Below are 22,080 nucleotides of genomic sequence, written 5' to 3'. Positions count from 1 at the left end.
GACTTTGTCAGTCAAAAACTTTATACCCTGGGGAACTTTTAGATGATATTTACTGGCCAGCCATAGCCTCTTAATGAACCTTTAATAAGGGCTTCGTTGTTGGCAGGTGCGCCGCAAAGGTCAACCTGTTTTGCTCAAATGCAAAAAACTGATAAAAATGTACATTTGTGTGGTAAGACGAGGTCAATTTTATTTACACACAAGCTCGTTTTAAAAGAAAAACCTTGAAACTCTTCTGCCATCGTCTGGAGCAGTGGTCCTTACCTGGTTAAGTTGCGGCCCAATATTAGGTCAATAATGAAAACCAATTTGTAATAAATGAAAATAACTTGCAAGGGTTAACCGATTTCAGAAGTTTACTTTAAGACAAAGAGACGAATTATAGGTTTCGGAAGTTTGTGCAATATGTTTTTCCATTAGAGCGTAAACCAGTAGTTTGCAAAAGGTCAAAAACCAAATCATACGAAAAGTGGGGCGTAAGAAAAAGCAATGTACCAAAGGTTAAACTATCACAGACATACTGGGACTATTTGGAAAATCTTAAAATTGCAGGCCAAAACGCCGAAATCCGTATTATCAAAATATCACTTGCGCGTTTTTTAATGCAATATCAAACAAATACGATGCAAACAAAATGTGTCGCAGGTACTCGCTGTTCCATCCATGCATCCATTTTTCTACCGCTTGTCCCGTTCGGGGTCGCGGGTTGCTGGAGCCTATCTCAGCTGCATTCGGGCGGAAGGCGGGGTACACCCTGGACAAGTCGCCACCTCATCGCAGGGCCAACGCAGACTCTTGCCTAAATGTCGTACTGAGTTGCAGGACAAGGAGACCATCACAAGCTTGCTAATTAGCTAATTAGCATAGTTAGCATCAACTAGCTAGCTTACTTGTTGACGCCTGTGTTTGCTCTCCGAGCCACAATGTTGACGGATTTCCACTTTACTACTAATCATATTTGGATGATTACAGTCCAAAGACTGTTAGTTTTGAACCAGTTGTAGTTCTGGAGCATTTACGAGTAGCCATCGAGAAGGTAATTTTTGACGTGACGGATGTAAAGTCTAAATCTAAGTCTAAGTCTGATCAGAGGTTACAACACCGGAAGTATATTACCCGAGGGGGCGTGGTTATAGGATAGAGTTGCCAAATGGGAAACGTTTTCTAAGTTATTTTCATGCATGTTATACAACTTTACTTTACATTTTCAATGATAATAATGTTATCTAACAAAAAAAACAAAAACAATCTGTGGTACATTACATGGGACAGGAAAGTGTCAAAAAGACAGCCAAAAGAGGTTCAATCTAAAGGTGAAATGCAAATGCACCAATTTGCAGGAAATGTAGTCTTGATTTTCAGAATTTTCTTTCAAGGCTTGTGTCGCAGCACTTTGTGCCGATAGACATTTGACTCTTTTTTTTTGTCACTTTTCATCTTTTTCTCAAAGGGTGCTCACACGCCTGAAATTGTAATATGTCTACTAAAGTCCAGATATTCATCGTGGGGACAAAATAACATACAGTTAATCTAACTATGGATTGGACTCTCACACTATTAACTAGATCCACTCGACGGTCCCCCAGGGGGGTTCCCCACATCTGCAGTCCCCTCCAAGGTTTCTATTGTATCACATTGGGTTGAGTTTTTTCTTGCCCTGATGTGGGATCTGAGGATGTCGTTGTGGCTTGTGCAGCCCTTTGAGACACTTATGATTAAGGGCTATATAAATACATGTTGATTGATTGATTAATTGAGTTTGAATACACAATGCAAACATTTAGTAGTACTGGTGGCTTAAAGTGGACATATGATAAATGTTGTATTTTCTTACTTTTAATGTTAGTGTTGGATACTCCTGTTAAAAAATGCCAAATCCTCATATCTTAGGGTTGATGCTTTGTGGCGTGAGCTTTCAGGCTGTTATGGATTCCTCTGTTTGCAAGGTTTTGTAGTCTGGCCACGCTGTGACGTCACCGCGAGGTAGATGTTTATATTCAAAGCCAACTTTTCTTACCTATTGGTACCTGTTTTTGTGTATTTGGGAACTGCATAAATGCTGAAAATTTGAAAATCAAACTAGGAAGGCATGCCAGAGATATTTATAAAACAATCTTGCCTTCCTTCCTACTTCCTACAAACGAGCCGTTTGGTATTTGCCCATTTGTGAATATATATATATATATATATATATATATATATATATATATATATATATATAAATATATATATATATATATATATATATATATATATATATATATATATATATATATATATATATATATATATTAGATATATACTGTATATATATATATATTTATATATATATTAGATAATGTGTGTATATATATATATATATAAATAATTTATTATATATATATATATATATATATATATATATATATATATATATATATATATATATATATATATATATATATATATATATATATATATATATATATATATATATATATATATTTAAACAGGGTTTGTTTTTGAGCTTTTGCTTTTGTCAGATTTTCAGATTTCGAGAAAAAGTAGCCCTTTGATGCAAAACACGAACGTCCAATGCTTTTGTATTTGGTCTCTTTCTTTTGTCAGAATTGCACATTTTAAGAAAAAAAAAAAAAAATATTATAACTGCTACTAGTGATTGTTTCCTTGATATTAAGAAATTACTTCTAAAAAAGAGCCAGTCTTTTGAACGGTTCTTAAAGATCTGGCTCCCCTTCAAAGAGGCAGAAATCCCATTTCTACGGTCTACTCTAGAAATGAACCGCAAAGTTCAAAGTAAAAAAATAACAGACGCTAATGAATCATATTCGGTATTATACTGCCTCTGAAAAGTACCCCCACAGCTTTAATTGTACTTGTATTTTATAACATAAATAACGGAGGTAATTATTCTAAAGAAAATCTTATCTTATAACTGCTACTAGTGATTGTTTCCTTGATATTAAGAAATTACTTCTAAAAAATAGCCAGTCTTTTGAACGGTTCCTAAAGATCTGGCTCCCCTTCAAAGAGGCAGAAATCCCATTTCTACGGTCTACTCTAGAAATGAACCGCAAAGTTCAAAGTAAAAAAATAACAGACGCTAATGAATCATATTCGGTATTATACTGCCTCTGAAAAGTACCCCCACAGCTTTAATTGTACTTGTATTTTACAACATAAATAACGGAGGTAATTATTCTAAAGAAAATCTTATCTTATAACTGCTACTAGTGATTGTTTCCTTGATATTAAGAAATTACTTCTAAAAAAGAGCCAGTCTTTTGAACGGTTCCTAAAGATCTGGCTCCCCTTCAAAGAGGCAGAAATCCCATTTCTACGGTCTACTCTAGAAATGAACCGCAAAGTTCAAAGTAAAAAAAATAACAGACGCGCTCCAAAGCTTTTAAATCCTCTCATTACAAACGCGAGAGAGACACATATCTTCAAATTATATCTCGTCCTGGAGGTCATTCATTCATAATTCTGCTTGATATTTGCGACGGTGTCACGCCGACATCCGTCCCGTCGTGTCTCTGTGTTCACAGGCTCACGTATGAAAGTTGAGCTCAAATTGGATATGCGGCCCGAGCTAAATGACGATAATGAATATGGCCGCCACTCTGTCAGGTATCACATGCCCGGGATTTATCCGACGGGAACCGAATCCCCATCCGTCCTCGGCCGAGTTAATTGCAAATTACGGCGTCACTTTTCACGCCGCCGTGGTCCCAGGAGTGCCGCCGCTCGTCCAATTATGGCTGAGGCCCGCTGGTTTATTTGTGGTCACTTCTTTTCTTTTCCCGTCACCGCACCTTTTTTTTCAGCCGCCCGCTCATCCCGGCTCCCATCTCAGGCACGGACGTCATGCGCCAGAAAAAAACATGGGAATGTTGACTTTTGAAGTTTTACTCTAAGTCAGAGGTGTCCAAACATTAGGGCCACATAGAGAAAAATTGAAGGATGCGAGGGCCACTTTTATACATTTTGTATATGAAAAATACTCCAACCAAAACAATGTAGGTGAACATATGCTGACATTTGAAAAAAACTTTGACATCTTAGCTTTGTGTTATAGATCAGTGGTCCCCAACCACCGGGCCGATTGGTACCGGGCCGCGCAAGAAATTTAAAAAAAAAAAAAAAAAAAAAAAAAAAATTAATTAAATTAGTTAAATGCCTACTGAAATGATTTTTTTTTTATTTAAACGGGAATAGCAGATCCATTCTATGTGTCATACTTGATCATTTCGCGATATTGCCATATTTTTGCTGAAAGGATTTAGTAGAGAAAATCGACGATAAAGTTCGCAACTTTTGCTCGCTGATAAAAAAAAAGCCTTGCCTGTACCGGAAGTAGCGTGACGTCACAGGAGCTAGGATTCCTCACAATTCCCCGTTGTTTACAATGGAGCGAGAGAGATTCGGACCGAGAAAGTGATGATTACCCCATTAATTTGAGCGAGGATGAAAGATTCGTAGATGAGGAACGTTACAGTGAATGACTTGAGAGGCAGCGATGGACGTATCTTTTTTCGCTCTGACCGTAACTTAGGTACAAGCTGGCTCATTGGATTCCACACTCTCCTTTTTCTATTGTAGATCTCAGATTTGTATTTTAAACCACCTCGGATACTATATCCTCTTGAAAATGAGAGTCGAGAACGCGAAATGGACATTCAGTGCCTTTTATCTCCACGACAATACATCGGCGAAATGCTTTAGCTACGAGCTAACGTGATAGCATCTTGCTTTAACTGCATATAGAAACAAAAGAAATAAACCCCTGACTGGAAGTATAGATAGAAAATCAACAATACTATTAAACCGTGGACATGTAAATACACGGTTAATGCTTTCCAGGCTGGCGAAGGTTAACAATGCTGTGCTAACGACGCCATTGAAGCTAACTTAGCAACCGGACTGCACAGAGCTATGCTAAAAACATTAGCTCTCCACCTACGCCAGCCAGCCCTCATTTGCTCATCAACACCCGTGCTCACCTGCGTTCCAGCGATCGGCAGAAGGACGAAGGACTTCACCCGATGTGTTTGGTGGCCCGGAGACGTAGGAAGTCAAGGTGAAGTCGGCGGCTAGCGCGGCTAGCGCTCCAACAAAGTCCTCCTGGTTGTGTTGCTGTAGTCCGCTGCTAATACACTGATCCCACCTACAACTGTCTTCTTTGCAGCCTTCATTGTTCATTAAAAAAATTGCAAAAGATGTCCAGAATACTGTGGAATTATGAAATGAAAACAGAGCTTTTTGTATAGGATTCTACGGGGTACCATAACTTCCGTTACTCGGACTTCGTCACGCGCATACGTCATCATACCGCGATGTTTCAGCCGGATATTTCCCGGGAATTTTAAAATGTCACTTTATAAGTTAACCCGGCCGTATTGGCATGTGTTGCAATGTTAAGATTTCATCATTGATATATAAACTATCAGACTGCGTGGTCGGTAGTAGTGGCTTTCAGTAGGCCTTTAAATCAACATAAAAAACACAATATATACATATTGTGTATGTGTATGTCAATATAGATCAATACAGTCTGCAGGGATACAGTCCGTAAGCACACATGATTGTATTTCTTTATGGAGAAAAAAAAATAAAATAAAAAAAAACCCTACACCCGGTCCGTGGGACGAATTTTCAAGCGTTGACCGGTCCCCAGCTCCAAAAAGATTGGGGACCACTGTTATAGATAACAAAGCAATAACATAATTAATGATTATTTTAATAATGATTTTATTTGTAATTATGTTAACTGTGCTCGAAAGTAAGCTTGTATTTACTAATATTACTATACCGTCAATTGAAACGCTTTTAAGAGCTTTAGTACACTCAAAAACATAACGTGTCTCACAAGATATGTGTACAGTTTTTCATCATGACAGGGCACACGGAAATCATCAAAGACCTTATACAGTAAGGTTGTCGGCCAATTCGGTTTTCAGGTCCCATTTTTGGGGGATTTGGTCCCGTTTCATTTTTCATAGTTTTTTGTTCTAATTTGGGACCTGTTTAGTTTGTCTATAGAATGTGTCGCGGGCCGATAAAAACCGAGCTGCGGGCCGCAAATGGCCCCCGGGCCGCACTTTGGACACCCCAGCTCTAAGTACAACACTAAAGTATCTCCTTTTGAGAAGCACCGTCCACCACAGTGGACGTATGTCTTTTGCTTTTTTTTGTTTTTTTTCTTAAAACGTGCAATTTTGACAAAATATGACTCTGACAATAGAAATAGGCCAAAAATAAACAACAATGTCTTGGACGTTTTTGTTTTGCTTAACATAGATATTTTTTCTCATCCATCATCCATCCATCTTCTTCCATTTATCCAAAGTCGGGTCACGGGGGCAGCAGCCTAAGCAGAGAAGCCCAGACTTTCCTCTCACTAGCTACTTCGTCCAGCTCTTCCCGGGGGATCCAGAGGTGTTTTTTTTGTGGTTTTGCAGTCTGTTTTTTTTTCTTTTCTTAAAATGTGCAATTCTGACAAAAGAAAGAGACCAAATACAAAAGCATTGGACGTTCGTGTTTTGCATCAAAGGGCTACTTTTTCTCGAAATCTGAAAATCTGACAAAAGCAAAAGCTCAAAAACAAACCCTGTTTAAACAACAGGGCTATTTGCCCAAAAACAAACGTCCACTGCAGAGGACGCTGATCAACAGGAGGATACTGTTGCTCTTTTTGGCGGAGTTAAACACAATGCATTCTTTTAATTGGTGGACTGGTCACTTTCCTTCCCCTGAAACCCTTCAATCTTCTTCGCCTTTACACAATATGACGTCAAAAGTTCTTCAAACTCATACATTTTCTCTCTCCTAGCCGCGTGCTTGTCAACGGCCTTTGACCAGCCCGGCCGACCTGGCCCCACCTCCTCAGCCCCCAATGCCCGCTCTGACAGGCCGAGGTGGTGTGCGCTCAATAAGAGGTGAACGTTTCTTTTACACTTCAAGAGGACGCGACGAGGGAGGTGTTTCCTCTTGTTTGACCTCCCACCTAACCTGTCACTCACTGCCTGTCAGAGCCAGTTTGGCCGCAAAGACGCTCACAGTCTGCAGCGATCACCCACTCTCACATGCTAAAAAAAAATGTTTGTTTTGTATTTGGATGAGAATCAACAAAGTCATCTTTTGGATTATTAAAAGCACCGCGTCAGCTCGTTTTGTTTAACTTAGAGCCAACTCCCAAGCTCCTATCGCTGCTTTTTAATTATTATTTTAAAAACTCTATTGAAATAATTTTACAATCAAGCAACACCCAAATTTTTTCACACATGGTGACCAATTACTAGGCCCCGTACCCTGCTACTCTGCAATAAAATACCCCTGAGACCTCTTCATGACTCTACAGCAGTGATGTCCAAACTATTTGACTGGGGAGTCGCATTGAGCTAAAAAAAAATTTGGCCAGAGGCCAAAAGCCAGCTGCATAATAGTAACATATATATATATATATATATATATATATATATATATATATATATATATATATATATATATATATATATATATATATATATATATATATATATATATATACACACATATATACATATATATATATATATATATATACATACACACATATATATATATATATATATATATATATATATATATATATATATATATATATATATATATATATATATATATATATATATATATATATATATATATATATATATATATATAACGCCTACCTTGTTTACCTTTAAAGTTTTGTAATCAATCACAAATATCAAGCAGCTAAAATGCGCCATACATGGACAAGTGTGGAGAGGTTTTTTGGGCATTTTTCCCATCATGCCTTGCAATGGATTTAAACGGGTGTAATGTAGACATTTGTTTGGGGGTCGGCTGTTTTTTATAATATTCACAAAGTTCAGTGAGCAGGTTTTATGTGTGACATGTTGTTTGACTTTTTGTGCTGGTTGATTTTTTGTTCCTGCGTCATTACTAGGGAAGGTTTTTTGAATTGGGTCATATAAGTAAAGGCTGTGCAAGCACCGCTTGAAAGTACACTCCAAGGTCACTGGCCTGAGTCTCTCACTAACAAGCACCTTTTAAATCACCGGATGATTAAATGTAATATGTAAGCGTGCTGTCTGGCGTATCGTGGGCCAAATTGAAGACGCCAATGGGGCCGCAATCGACCTGCGGGCCGTAATTTGAACACCACTGCTCTCGAGAGTCTAAAAATGCTGGCTTTTATTGACTTCTGCAGCTTCGAGATGCACAATTACTCCAAACTCACCCTTGTCTTCCCTTCTCACTTCCTGTGTCCCAATACTTTAGCTGTTTGGTGTGGTTGACATGTAGGTGGAGCTTCACTCATCCATTACTCAGCTCCCGTTGAGCTAAAATGACGCCATTTTGAGAGCGCGTTAAATTGCAGCGTAAACCGCCATAAATCCATCGTGCCACTGGACCGCGCCGATTGATGGAGTCGCCCTCATCACGCCGCCGTCCCGACCGGCACCGAAACAAAACAAAAATGCCTTTCTGTCTTTCTGCGGGCGCTGTCAGCCACTGAACTCATGACACCATGAAGGCCCTCATAAGGAGTCTCCATTGTTTGGAGATGAAGGGGCATCAATTTCATGGACGCCGGGTGATTTGTGAGCGTTATTATCCCTCCGGAAAATGGCCGCCGCGTGAAATCGGTGGCGGGGTTTCAAAGGTGGAATGGGAAAGTTTGCTGCTGCATAAAAAAATACGGTCCAGTGGAGATTATTGGCCACTTTATTAGGTACACAAACATTATGCGCCGCCTTGTTATGATCATGCTTATTTTATGTCATGTCATTTATCAGTAGAGCATAATCTTTTATTTTGTAGTTTTTAACATAATTATTCTTTTATTTGTGTATTTATCCAATTGTTCATTCATTGCTGTTTTTGTTCACGTATTAATGGATTTTATGCAAAAATCAAACCTCATTTAAGCCAGTACATTTGGCGCAAAATACTTGGAAATGAAATTTTACGAAATAAAAAAATATGTATAAAGACAAAGTAGAAAATTCAGGATAAATATATTGAACTTTATCTAAAAATTATAACTTTATCTATCTATTTAGTTACTTATTTATTAAACGTATCAATGCAAAAAAAAATAAAAAAAGGGGTCGGATTAAATAAGATCTAGTTCTTTCCACTCTTTTTCGAGCATGTTTTATTGTGAAAATGGGAATATTGTGATTGTATGCATGTTCGAAAAAAAAACTAAAATCATAACCAGATTTATAACATGTCATTTATTTTCTATATAATTTGTGGAAAATGACATATCTATAATTAATGTATATTTCAGTCTCAATTACTTCCAATTTATTTTAACCATAACATCTGATGTTGGATCTGAACCGAGGATTTAGGGCTGTATAAATAAACATTGATTGATTCATTGATTAATTGATTGATTGATTGATTGATTGAAAAAAAAGACAAAAATACATATGGAAAAGTAGGACTTTATAATAAGTTTGGTCATTGTGGGCATGTTCAAAATAAACTATACCATAACCATAACCTGATTTGTCAAACATTTCACACAATGTCAACAATTAATTTGTGGAAAACTGCACCTCCAAAGACATGCACCTGGGGATAGGTTGATTGGCAACACTAAATTGGCCCTAGTGTGTGAATGTGAGTGTGAATGTTGTCGGTCTATCTGTGTTGGCCCTGCGATGAGGTGGCGACTTGTCCAGGGTGTACCCCGCCTTCCGCCCGATTGTAGCTGAGATAGGCTCCAGCGCCCCCCGCGACCCCAAAGGGAATAAGCGGTAGAAATGGATGGATGGATGGATGGATGGATGGATACATATCAATAATTAATGTGTAATTCAGTCTCAATTTTTTCCAATTCATTTAATTTTATTTGCAATAAGAAAATATTATTCAATGCTTTATTATTTTTTATTGAATTACTTATAAATGTATTTTGTCAGATCACTTATTGGTGTAGTTGTGGATGAAACAACCCAATTTTGACTAAAGTAATTATTTTCAAATAAAACTTTTTTTTTATTTTTTTTTATAACATCCCAAATAAACAATACAAAAATATATTGTTTTTCCTCACCACATCGCACTTCAAATACTGCGGCTTCACTTCTTTTTTTTAGGTCATTCTACATTATTCTTTTGACCTTAATTTAAGCTTTTTCAACACAAAATTGGTAAAATTACCTAAAAAATATCAATACTACAGTAGTGTCAGCCACTAGAGACTAGTGTTGTCCCGATACCAATATTTTGGTACCGGTAGAAAAATTGTTTTGATACTTTTCGGTACTTTTCTAAATAAAGGGGACCACAAAAAATTGCATTATTGGCTTTATTTTAACAAAAAAATCTTACGGTACATTGAACATATGTTTCTTATTGCACGTTTGTATGCAGTAACATATTGTGTCATTTTTCATTCTATTATTTTGTCGACATTATTTAGGACAAGTGGTAGAAAATTAATTATTAAAATACTTGTTCATTTACTGTTAATATCTGCTTAGTTTCTCTTTTAAAATGTTCTATCTAAACTTCTGTTAAAATGTAATAATCACTTATTCTTCTGTTTTTTGGATGCTTTACATTAGTTTTGGATGATACCACAAATTTGGGTATCAATCTGATACCAAGTAGTTACAGGATCATACATTGGTCATATTCAAAGTCCTCATGTGTCCAGGGACATATTTCCCGAGTTTATAAACATAATATAACATTTTTTTAAACGAAAGATGTTGTGATGCCGAAAAAAAACGGTACTTTTCAGAGGCGGTATTGTACCGAAAATGATTCATTAGTATCGCGGTAATATACCGGTATACCGTACAACCCTACTAGAGACCTAACCGAGGATAAACGAGGGACGACTGTATAGAAAAAAAGTAGCAATTTTTTTTATTATTTGCCTGTATTCGTTTACGTAATTATGTATTTATGTGTTATGCGTGTTATGCAAAACTTACTGCTGATTATGTGCAGGGGCCAGGCAAAAACTACTTGAAAAGTATACCTGCACTTGTCACTTTCGAAAAACAAACACAATTGTGGCTAGTTGAGCAACAATCGTGTTCCCATGTTTAGTTTTTGCAGATTTGTACTAATTGGTTTTTATCTAGTTTGCACTTTGTCTGTGTTATTATTATTATTATTATTATTATTATTGGCTTTTATCTAGTTTGCACTTTGTCTGTATTATCACTATTATCATTATTATCGACTCATTTTTGCCTCATTCTTTTTATTTTCCTATTTTAATGATGTTGGCTCTGTGCTGTTGTTGTTGTTGGGGACAAGTGTTGTAAATTAGCTTTGGCTACAAACACTATGATGCATATATTGGATAACTGGTTATATCTATGTTTCTGTATATGTCCCTATTTCAAATAAACCTTTATATATATATATTACATGTTGGTGCAGATCTGGACAAAGGTGCAGCAGGTTGGTTTTTTTGTTCAAAGTTAGAAAAATTTTCCATAAATCCACTGGGAATCATGCATGATACTTAACTAACTTCAGACATACGCAGGGGTGTTGTAATTATTCCAAAATTAGCGTTGCAGGCCTTGGCAGAGGTCTCCTGTTCCTGTTGCAGGGGCGTTTCATTTGTAGGAGGATTTCAAACGCTTAATCTTGTCGAGGAAAAAGGTCTTAAAATAGTCCGCCCAGATTATGGCATGATTCCATGCAGATGTTGACACTCTGCGTGATTATGTGCTCGCCGTAATCCCGTGTTGGGATTACGACATCACGTCTGCCAATTAGTGTTTAAGAGGGCGGGAAAGAAGGGAGGAAATTGAGAAGTTTTGTGCATCGTAGTGAGAGGGGAGGATATTATTGAAAAAATAAATGAACGCCAAACGATGCAGGAGTGTGATGGCAGCCTTTCCGATCCACGCTCAAGCACGTCCAGCTGGGACGTCGGCCGTCAGAGGAGGCGGCCAGCGTGGACGTCTGCCGACAGCCACCAGCTGCTCGCCGCCGGCTCCGGCAGGGGGAAGCCACTCAAAAGTCCTCCTCGTCGTCGTGACGCGGCAAGAACGCCGCATGACACGCCTCCCCCCTCCGAGGGCGTTTAAAAATGGAAGATTTTTGTGTTATTCCGCCGCTCTCCTTAATGGGCTTCAGCGAGGGGACGGCGCCGCGCGAGAGAGAATGAGATATTAATGGTGCAATCTGCAAGAGTCACTGCTGAGAATAATTACCACGCTTTTGGCACTTTGGCAACAATTAAACACAGCAAACAAAACACATGCTCCAAAAATGAATGCTTTAAAGTCGGAAAAACTCTAAATGGTAGAATTTGAAACGCCTTCAAAACAACATTGACAGGGGATTAAATGTGATTGGATTACGCTGCTGGATTACTTTGACTAGCATTAGCCTCACGTTGGTCACAAACTGTCAAACTAGAGCAGGGGTCACCAACCTTTTTGAAAGCAAGAGCTACTTTTTGGGTAGTGATTAATGCGAAGGGCTACCAGTTTGATACACACTTAAATAAATTGCCAGAAATAGCCAATTTGCTCAATTTACCTTTAACTCTATGTTATTATTAATAATTAATGATATTTACACTTAATTGAACGGTTTAAAAGAGGAGAAAACACGAAAAAAAAATGACCATTAAATTTTGAAACATAGTTTATCTTCAATTTCGACTCTCTAAAATTCAAAATTCAACCCAAAAAAAGAAGAGAAAAACTAGCTAACTTGAATCTTTTTGAAAACATTAAAACAATTATTTATGGAACATCATTACTAATTTTTCCTGATTAAGATTAATTTTAGAATTTTGATGACATGTTTTAAATAGGTTAAAATCCAATCTACACTTTGTTAGAATATATAACGCATTGGACCAAACTATATTTCTAACAAAGACAAATCATTATTTCTTCTAGATTTTCCAGAACAAAAATTTTAAAAGAAATTCAAAAGACTTTGAAATAAGATTTAAATTTGATTCTACAGATTTTCTAGATTTGCCAGAATAATTTTTTTGAATTTTAATCATAATAGGTTTGAAGAAATATTTCACAAATATTCTTCGTCGAAAAAACAGAAGCTAAAATGAAGAATTAAATTAAAATGTATTTATTATTCTTTACAATAAAAAAAAGAAAATTTACTTGAACATTGATTTAAATTGTCAGGAAAGAAGAGGAAGGAAATTAAAAGGTAAAAAGGTATATGTGTTTAAAAATCCTAAAATCATTTTTAAGGTTGGATTTTTTCTCTAAAATTGTCTTTCTGAAAGTTATAAGAAGCAAAGTAAAAAAATTAATGAATTTATTTAAACAAGTGAAGACCAAGTCTTTAAAATATTTTCTTGGATTTTCAAATTCTATTTGAGTTTTGTCTCTCTTAGAATAAAAAATGTCGGGCAAAGTGAGACCAGCTTGCTAGTAAATAAATAAAATTTAAAAAATAGAGGCAGCTCACTGGTAAGTGCTGCTATTTGAGCTATTTTTAGAACAGGCCGGCGGGCTACTCATCTGGTCCTTACGGGCTACCTGGTGCCCGCGGGCACCGCGTTGGTGACCCCTGAACTAGAGCATCATTGGCACCATTAGAGGTGTCCCGATACAACTTTCTCACTTCCGAAACTATACCGATTATGTAGAGCAGGGGTCCCCAAACGTTTTAACTCGGGGGCCGCATAGTGATAAACAAATCTCTCTCTCTCTCTCTCTCTATATATATATATATATATATATATATATATATATATATATATATATATATATATATATATATATATATATATATATATATATATATATATATATATATGTATATATATATATATATATATATATATATATATATATAAACCCCGTTTCCATATGAGTTGGGAAATTGTTAGATGTAAATATAAACGGAATACAATGATTTGCAAATCATTTTCAACCCATATATTCAGTTGAATACGCTACAAAGACAACATATTTGATGTTCAAACTGATAAACTTTTTTTTTGTTGCAAATAATCATTAACTTTAGAATTTGATGCCAGCAACACGTGACAAAGAAGTTGGGAAAGGTGGCAATAAATACTGATAAAGTTGAGGAATGCTCATCAAACACTTATTTGGAACATCCCACAGGTGAACAGGCAAATTGGGAACAGGTGGGTGCCATGATTGGGTATAAAAGTAGATTCCATGAAATGCTCAGTCATTCACAAACAAGGCTGGGGCGAGGGTCACCACTTTGTCAACAAATGCGTGAGCAAATTGTTGAACAGTTGAAGAAAAACCTTTCTCAACCAGCTATTGCAAGGAATTTAGGGATTTCACCATCTACGCTCCGTAATATCATCAAAGGGTTCAGAGAATCTGGAGAAATCACTGCACGTAAGCAGCCAAGCCTGTGACCTTCGATCCCTCAGGCTGTACTGCATCAACAAGCGACATCAGTGTGTAAAGGATATCACCACATGGGCTCAGGAACACTTCAGAAACCCACTGTCAGTAAGTACAGTTGGTCGCTACATCTGTAAGTGCAAGTTAAAACTCTCCTATGCAAGGCGAAAACCGTTTATCAACAACACCCAGAAACGCCGTCGGCTTCGCTGGGCCTGAGCTCATCTAGGATGGACTGATACAAAGTGGAAAAGTGTTCTGTGGTCTGACGAGTCCACATTTCAAATTGTTTTTGGAAACTGTGGACGTCGTGTCCTCCGGACCAAAGAGGAAAAAAACCATCCGGATTGTTATAGGCGCAAAGTTGAAAAGCCAGCATCTGTGATGGTATGGGGGTGTATTAGTGCCCAAGATATGGGTAACTTACACATCTGTGAAGGCGCCATTAATGCTGAAAGGTACATACAGGTTTTGGAGCAACATATGTTGCCACCCAAGCAACGTTACCATGGACGCCCCTGCTTATTTCAGCAAGACAATGCCAAGCCACGTGTTACATCAACGTGGCTTCATAGTAAAAGAGTGCGGGTACTAGACTGGCCTGCCTGTAGTCCAGACCTGTCTCCCATTGAAAATGTGTGGCGCATTATGAAGCCTAAAATACAACAACGGAGACCCCCGGACTGTTGAACAACTTAAGCTGTACATCAAGCAAGAATGGGAAAGAATTCCACCTGAGAAGCTTAAAAAATGTGTCTCCTCAGTTCCCAAACATTTACTGAGTGTTGTTAAAAGGAAAGGCCATGTAACACAGGGGTGAACATGCCCTTTCCCAACTACTTTGGCACGTGTTACAGCCATGAAATTCTAAGTTAATTATTATTTGCAAAAAAAAAACAAGTTTATGAGTTTGAACATCAAATATCTTGTCTTTGTAGTGCATTCAATTGAATATGGGTTGAAAAGGATTTGCAAATCATTGTATTCCGTTTATATTTACATCTAACACAGTTTCCCAACTCATATGGGGTTTGTATATATGTATATATACATATGTATATATATATATATATATATATATATATATATATATATATATATATATATATATATATATATATATATATATATATATATATATATATATATATATATATATATATATATATATATATATATATATATATATACAGTACAGGCCAAAAGTTTGTTTTCTTTATTTTCATGACTATTTGCATTGTAGATTGTCACTGAAGGCATCAAAACTATGAATGAACACATGTGGAGTTATGTGCTTAACAAAAAAAAGGGGAAATACCTGAAAACATGTTTTATATTCTAGTTTCTTCAAAATAACCACCCTTTGCTCTGATTACTTTTTCGCACACTCTTGCCATTCTCTCAATGAGCTTCAAGAGGTAGTCACCTGAAATGGTTTTCACTTCACAGGTGTGCTTGAAGCTCATCGAGAGAATGCCAAGAGTGTGCAAAGCAGTAATCAGAGCAAAGGGTGGCTATTTTGAAAAAACTAGAATATAAAACGTGTTTTCAGTTATTTCACCTTTTTTTGTTTAGTACATAACTCCACATGTGTTCATTCATAGTTTTGATGCCTGTGAAAAGAAAAATAGCTAAGAAAATATTGACGGATGCTGCCATCACACAAATGAGCTGTTTAACAAGTTTGCAAGAGTAGAACAAATCCAAGTTTGGAAAACGTGAGCAAATGCCACAATGTTTTCAATTATTCCTGAGCGCGTCCACCACTGCTGCTCACTGCTCTCCTCACCTCCCAGGGCATGGAACAAGGGGATGGGTCAAATGCAGAGGATCATTTCACCACACCTAGTGTGTGTGTGACTGTCAGTGGTACTTTAACTTTAACTTTAACTTTAACAAACAGCGTCAGAACAAATGTAAGAATAAATAGCTCTCTGATTAGTGTCCGGGATGCTCACCTGCTGCCAGGCACTAATCAGAGAGCTAATTATTTACATTGCTCGCCACACACTGGCTGGCTTCCTTGTTTGCATTGCGCAACATTTTCTACCTGCTTCCATGCAAACCCGTACGTTAAGTATTGTTCTATTACTTTTGATTCCTGTTTGTATGCTAGCTTCCACGCTTAGCTCTTCCTTAGTTTTGCCACCCGTGCTATCGGCACACTTTAGTTTTTTTCCTGTTTTTTCCTACATGATTTATGCAAATAAATAATTTCCTACCTGCACGCTGTGTCCGGAGTTCCTGCTGCATCTAGGGAGAACGACCCTCGCGCTAAAATGCGACCCAGTCGTCAGAGAAATCCCGGACACTAATCAGAGGCAGCTGAACCCAATCAGCACCCATGGTAACTGAAACACAAACCCAGGGGTGCAGAAAACAGAACTGAGGTAGTCAAAACTAACAGACGAAAACATGATCCGGGCAACCGATCATGACACATTGAAAAGTCACCACCAGTTAAATTAGGTGATATTTTAGCTAAAAAAAAAATGCAAAGCAAGCATTCGTGATTTAGTTTATCTGAATATTTTTGTAGGAAATAATCGTGAAACAGTAGGAATGTATTTTTGCTAAACTAACACTAACACTTGCTAGACTAACACCCTCCCCCCTCCACATCCCACCTCCCCGGATTGTAAATAAATACTTGTTCTTATGCTTTCTGAGCTCACTATGTTCACTGCTCGCTGTACATATCCTACCAAGTCAGACCTACACTGTTTCAATGTCCATTTCTCAGATAATGCAATTGTTGATGACTGAAGTGCTGATATCAATCAACCAAACCTACCCCCCCCCCCCGCCCCCCCTCCCCACATCCCACCCCCTGGATTGTAAATAATGTCAATAATTCAATGTACATACTCTGATGATTAACCTGTGTGATGACTGTATTATGATGAAAGTATATATTTGTACCATGAATTGATTAACGTGGACCCCGACTTAAACAAGTTGGAAAACTTATTCGGGTGTTACCATTTAGTGGTCAATTGTACGGAATATGTACTGTACTGTGCAATCTACTAATAAAAGTTTCAATCAATCAATCATTGAATGCTAAAACAAACGTTTGATTTGCATTATCGTGTTCGTAAAAAAATAACAGAAGAAGTGGAAGTTGGCTCCGTCCAACAAAAACTTCTTTTACCGCTTCCACTTGTAGCTTTTACGATTATTTGGCGCTAAACGTGATATTAGCCATGCTAATCCTTGATACGTCTTTCTGTGTAGTGGACATGGCGAGCAACCATGGAGCTGGAGGAAGACACGCCCCCTGCTTCCCTATTTGTCGGTTTGGTGTGGAGTGCAGCTTGCCATGCAGGATGCAGAACCCCTGCTGGGCCTGTAAGTACAACCTAAACAAGGCGTTTAGCCAACCAGGGATGGTTTGGCGTAAAGTTTGGACGAAGTGTTTTTGGCCCCCAGGCTTCTTTAAAGGATGGTATCTGTGAGGCTGCTTTAGAAGGAGAAGAAAATAATTGCATGTCTCTCATTTGCATAACGCAGCCTGACAGCTTTCATTACAACTTCAATCATTCTCCATTTTGCCTTCTGCTTCTTTATTTCCTGATGAATGGCGACGAGTCGCCATCAAAGACCTTGAGACTTTTGCCTAGAGTTTTTTTTCGTTTTCTTTTCTGTCTTTCAGAGGCGCGGGTACGAGAGCTTCATCTCTAAGAGAGAAGAGATCATCTCAGGTAATCAAAGCGTGTCCATTGTTTTACACCACAGCTTCTGGTCGTACAAAGCCATAATTTACGGTTTTAATTATGGGTTTTTTTGGGGTTTTTCCCCCCGTGTCGGAACGCTTCATTAAGGTGCAATTAAAGCAGAAGAAGTGCTGATTTGGTAAAAAAAAACTGCACAAAGTCCAGGTCAGCAATGAGCTAAGGCAGTGGAGAAGCCATGTGATCTCCACCAGCCAATCAGCACACACCAGCACAATACAATGGCAACAATTAGATATTCAATTTAAGTTGTATTAGCTAAAACTTCACAAGCACACATTTTGCCGTCCAAAGGGAGTGGGAATAAGCAGATATTGGCTGGTCCCACCCCTGTGCCATAATCAGCAGAAAGAAAAAACAAACAAACAAAAAAAGAAAGAAAGAACAGACTAATATGATATATGATATGAAGAAATAAAAGCATATCCCAATCATTTTTCATTTTTGTAATTTATGGAAATATTTATTGTACCAGCAGAATGATAATGTTTGAGCAAAAGTTACCAAATAAAAATGAAAATAAGATAAAAATATATTTATAATTAATGATCTTACCGTAATGAATTGTTTTGATCACTGGCTGTCGCTAAAAACAATTATCACTCCACTTCAACATAAAGGGGAACTGCAATTTTTTGGGGAACTTTGCCTATCGTTCACAATCATTTAGTAAGAAAAGAAAACATGTCTTTTTTTCAGGATTTTAAAGATGATAAAAAAAACGCTTAAAAGTAAGGCTCATGGGGTTCACCGTTGTAGCCTTCAAAGCCCTCGAAAACAACTTCAAAACCCTCCATCAACGTTTTATAGACTTAGACTTAGACTTAGACTTCCTTTTTATTGTCATTCAAATTTGAACTTTACAGCACAGATAAGAACGAAATTTCGTTACATAAGCTCATGGTAGTGCAGGATAATAAAAAAAGCAATAAGGTGCATATATAAATAAATAAATATATATAAATAATATATATATATGATATATATATAAAATAAATAAATATATATATAAATATATATAAATTAATAAATAAATAGATTACTGTTCAGATAAATATATTGCACTTTTTCACATGCGTCCACATTTGTGGATGTATGTTATATTGTCTTTTTTATTCCAGCCAGTTAATCCATTTTGGGGGGAGTTGAGGGATAATTTAATTATGATGCGTTTAAGAGTCTTACGGCCTGAGGGAAGAAGCTGTTACAGAACCTGGAGGTTCTGCTTCGGAGGCTGCGGAACCTCTTTCTAGAGTCCAGCAGTGAAAACAGTCCTTGGTGGGGGTGGGAGGAGTCTTTGCAGATTTTCTGAGCCCTGGTCAGGCAGCGGCTTTTTGCGATCTCCTGGATAGGAGGAAGAGGAGTCCTGATGATCTTTTCCGCCGTCCTCACCACTCTCTGGAGAGACTTCCAGTCTGAGGCACTGCAGGCTCCAGTCCAGACAGAGATGCTGTTGGTCAGTAGGCTCTCTATAGTGCCTCTGTAGAATGTGCTGAGAATGAGGGTAGGGAGCTGTGCTCTTTTCATCTGACGCAAAAAGTGCATGTGCTGCTGAGCTCTTTTTACAAGAGCTCCGGTGTGTAGGGACCAGGTTATATTGTCAGTTATCTGCACCCCCAGGAACTTGGTGCTGCTTACTATCTCATAGCGGATTTTATAGACTAGGCTCAGTGCAAGTTGTTTTACTCTGTCCTCCACCCTGAGCCAGCCCACTTTGGAGAAGTGGGTAGGAGTGATGGTAGAAGGTGGGGATTGAACCAGGAACCCTCAGGTTGCTGCCACGGCCACTCTCCCAACCGCGCCACGCCGTCCCCGTGTATTCTGTAGCACAGTGTTCCCCAGCCACCGGTCCGGGGACCGGTACCGGTCCGTGACGCATTAGCTACCGGTCCGCAGAGAAACATGAAATAATTTATAAAGGACTGCATTTTCTCCAACTTAACTGTGGCCTGTCCCACTAAACACACCAATAAGCTGGTTTATAGATGTACTATAAAACTCCTCATAGGAAGTTGTTATATTTGTTACAACTGTGTGACATGATACAATGCACATTCATGAACCCATCAAATATAAATGTGACAGATTGTAGCCAAAGGCTGATTTTCCATCTGCATCTCATTGCAAAGGAACAAGCTCCCACTAATTCAGAGTTATAGTGTCTTGTATTTGTGGTGCGGAATTTCCCCCAGGGATCAACAAAGTACTTTCTATTCTATTCTATTCTATTTTTCATGCACTTATTTTTGCTGTATTTATCCGGTACAAGTGGAACGCTGGTCCCTGAAAATAATGCCTATATTAAACCGGTCCGTGGTGCAAAAATGGTTGGGGTCCATTGCTGTAGAAGAATGACCTTCATGAATTGTCTTTGACATGAAATTTACTCAGTGGCGCCCCCTGGAAAGTAAAAAAAAAATTGTAGAATTAGAACCCGCTTCCATTGCCATTCCTAAAATGTAGTAAACCAACATTTTAAGATGCACAGGGTTAGGTTAAAGGCCTACTGAATTATTTATTTTTTTATTTAAACGGGGATAGCAGATCCATTCTATGTGTCATACTTGATCATTTCGCGATATTGCCATATTTTTGCTGAAAGGATTTAGTAGAGAACATCGACGATAAAGTTCACAACTTTTGGTCGCTGATAAAAAAAAGCCTTGCCTGTACCGGAAGTAGCGTGACGTCACAGGTTGAAAGGCTCCTCACATTTCCCCATTGTTTACACCAGCAGCGAGAGCGGTTCCGACCGAGAAAGCGACGATTACCCCATTAATTTGAGCCAGGATGAAAGATTTGTGGATGAGGAACGTGAGAGTGAAGGACTAGAGTGCAGTGCAGGACGCATCTTTTTTCGCTCTGACCGTAACTTAGGTACAAGCTGGCTCATTGGATTTCACACTCTCTCCTTTTTCTACTGTGGATCACGGATTTGTATTTTAAACCACCTCGGATACTATATCCTCTTGAAAATGAGAGTCGAGAACGCGAAATGGACATTCACAGTGACTTTTATCTCCACAACAATACATCGGCGAAGCACTTTAGCTATGGAGCTAACGTGATAGCATCGGGCTTAAATGCAGATAGAAACAAAATATATAAATCCCTGACTGGAAGGATGGACAGAAAATCAACAACACTATTAAACCATGGACCTGTAAATACACGGTTAATAATTTCCAGCCTGGCGAAGCTTAACAATGCTGTTGCTAACAACGCCATTGAAGCTAACTTAGCAACGGGACCTCACAGAGCTATGCTAAAAACATTAGCTATCCACCTACGCCAGCCAGCCCTCATCTGCTCATCAACACCTGTGCTCACCTGCGTTCCAGCGATCGACGGAGCGACGAAGGACTTCACCCGATCATCTGTGCGGTCGGCGGCTAGCGTCAGATAGCGCGTCTGCTATCCAAGTCAAAGTCCTCCTGGTTGTGTTGCTGCAGACAGCCGCTAATACACCGATCCCACCTACAACTTTCTTCTTTGCAGTCTTCATTGTTCATTAAACAAATTGCAAAAGATTCACCAACACAGATGTCCAGAATACTGTGGAATTTTGCGATGAAAACCAAGCTTTTTGTATTGGATACAATGTGTCCGAATACTTCCGTTTCAACGATTGACGTCACGCGCATACGTCATCATACAGAGACGTTTTAAACCGGAAGTTTAGCGGGAAATTTAAAATTGCACTTTATAAGTTAACCCGGCCGTATTGGCATGTGTTGCAATGTTAAGATTTCATCATTGATATATAAACTATCAGACTGCGTGATCGGTAGTAGTGGCTTTCAGTAGGCCTTTAAGTTTGTTGGTTTGAAGCGGCTATTTATTCCTTTGTCAGCTGGTTTTAAAGCACGTTACCAAATATGGTCAAGTTGTTTTCCACAGTGGTTTCCCATCATGCATTGCCCAGTGCCATCCAAGCGGGGAGTCCTGTGTCC

At 38.1% G+C, this 22,080-nt stretch overlaps 1 protein-coding gene across 2 annotated transcripts in view; it reads left to right on the top strand.

Annotated features, from left to right (window-relative positions):
- Positions 1-22,080, top strand: part of chrm2a (cholinergic receptor, muscarinic 2a) — a 123,211-nt gene that overhangs the window by 26,622 nt on the left and 74,509 nt on the right. For both annotated transcript variants that reach the window (XM_062064725.1, XM_062064726.1), the window contains exons 2-3: positions 17,631-17,744; positions 18,049-18,097. The gene's annotated coding sequence lies outside the window, so the exon portion shown is untranslated. The remainder of the gene's footprint in view (positions 1-17,630; positions 17,745-18,048; positions 18,098-22,080) is intronic.

This window comes from Entelurus aequoreus, linkage group LG12 (genome assembly GCF_033978785.1).
Source record: "Entelurus aequoreus isolate RoL-2023_Sb linkage group LG12, RoL_Eaeq_v1.1, whole genome shotgun sequence".
Lineage (NCBI taxonomy): Eukaryota > Metazoa > Chordata > Actinopteri > Syngnathiformes > Syngnathidae > Entelurus > Entelurus aequoreus.
The sequence above is the reverse complement of the archived record's forward strand: the minus strand, read 5'-3'. Positions and strand labels throughout refer to the sequence as shown.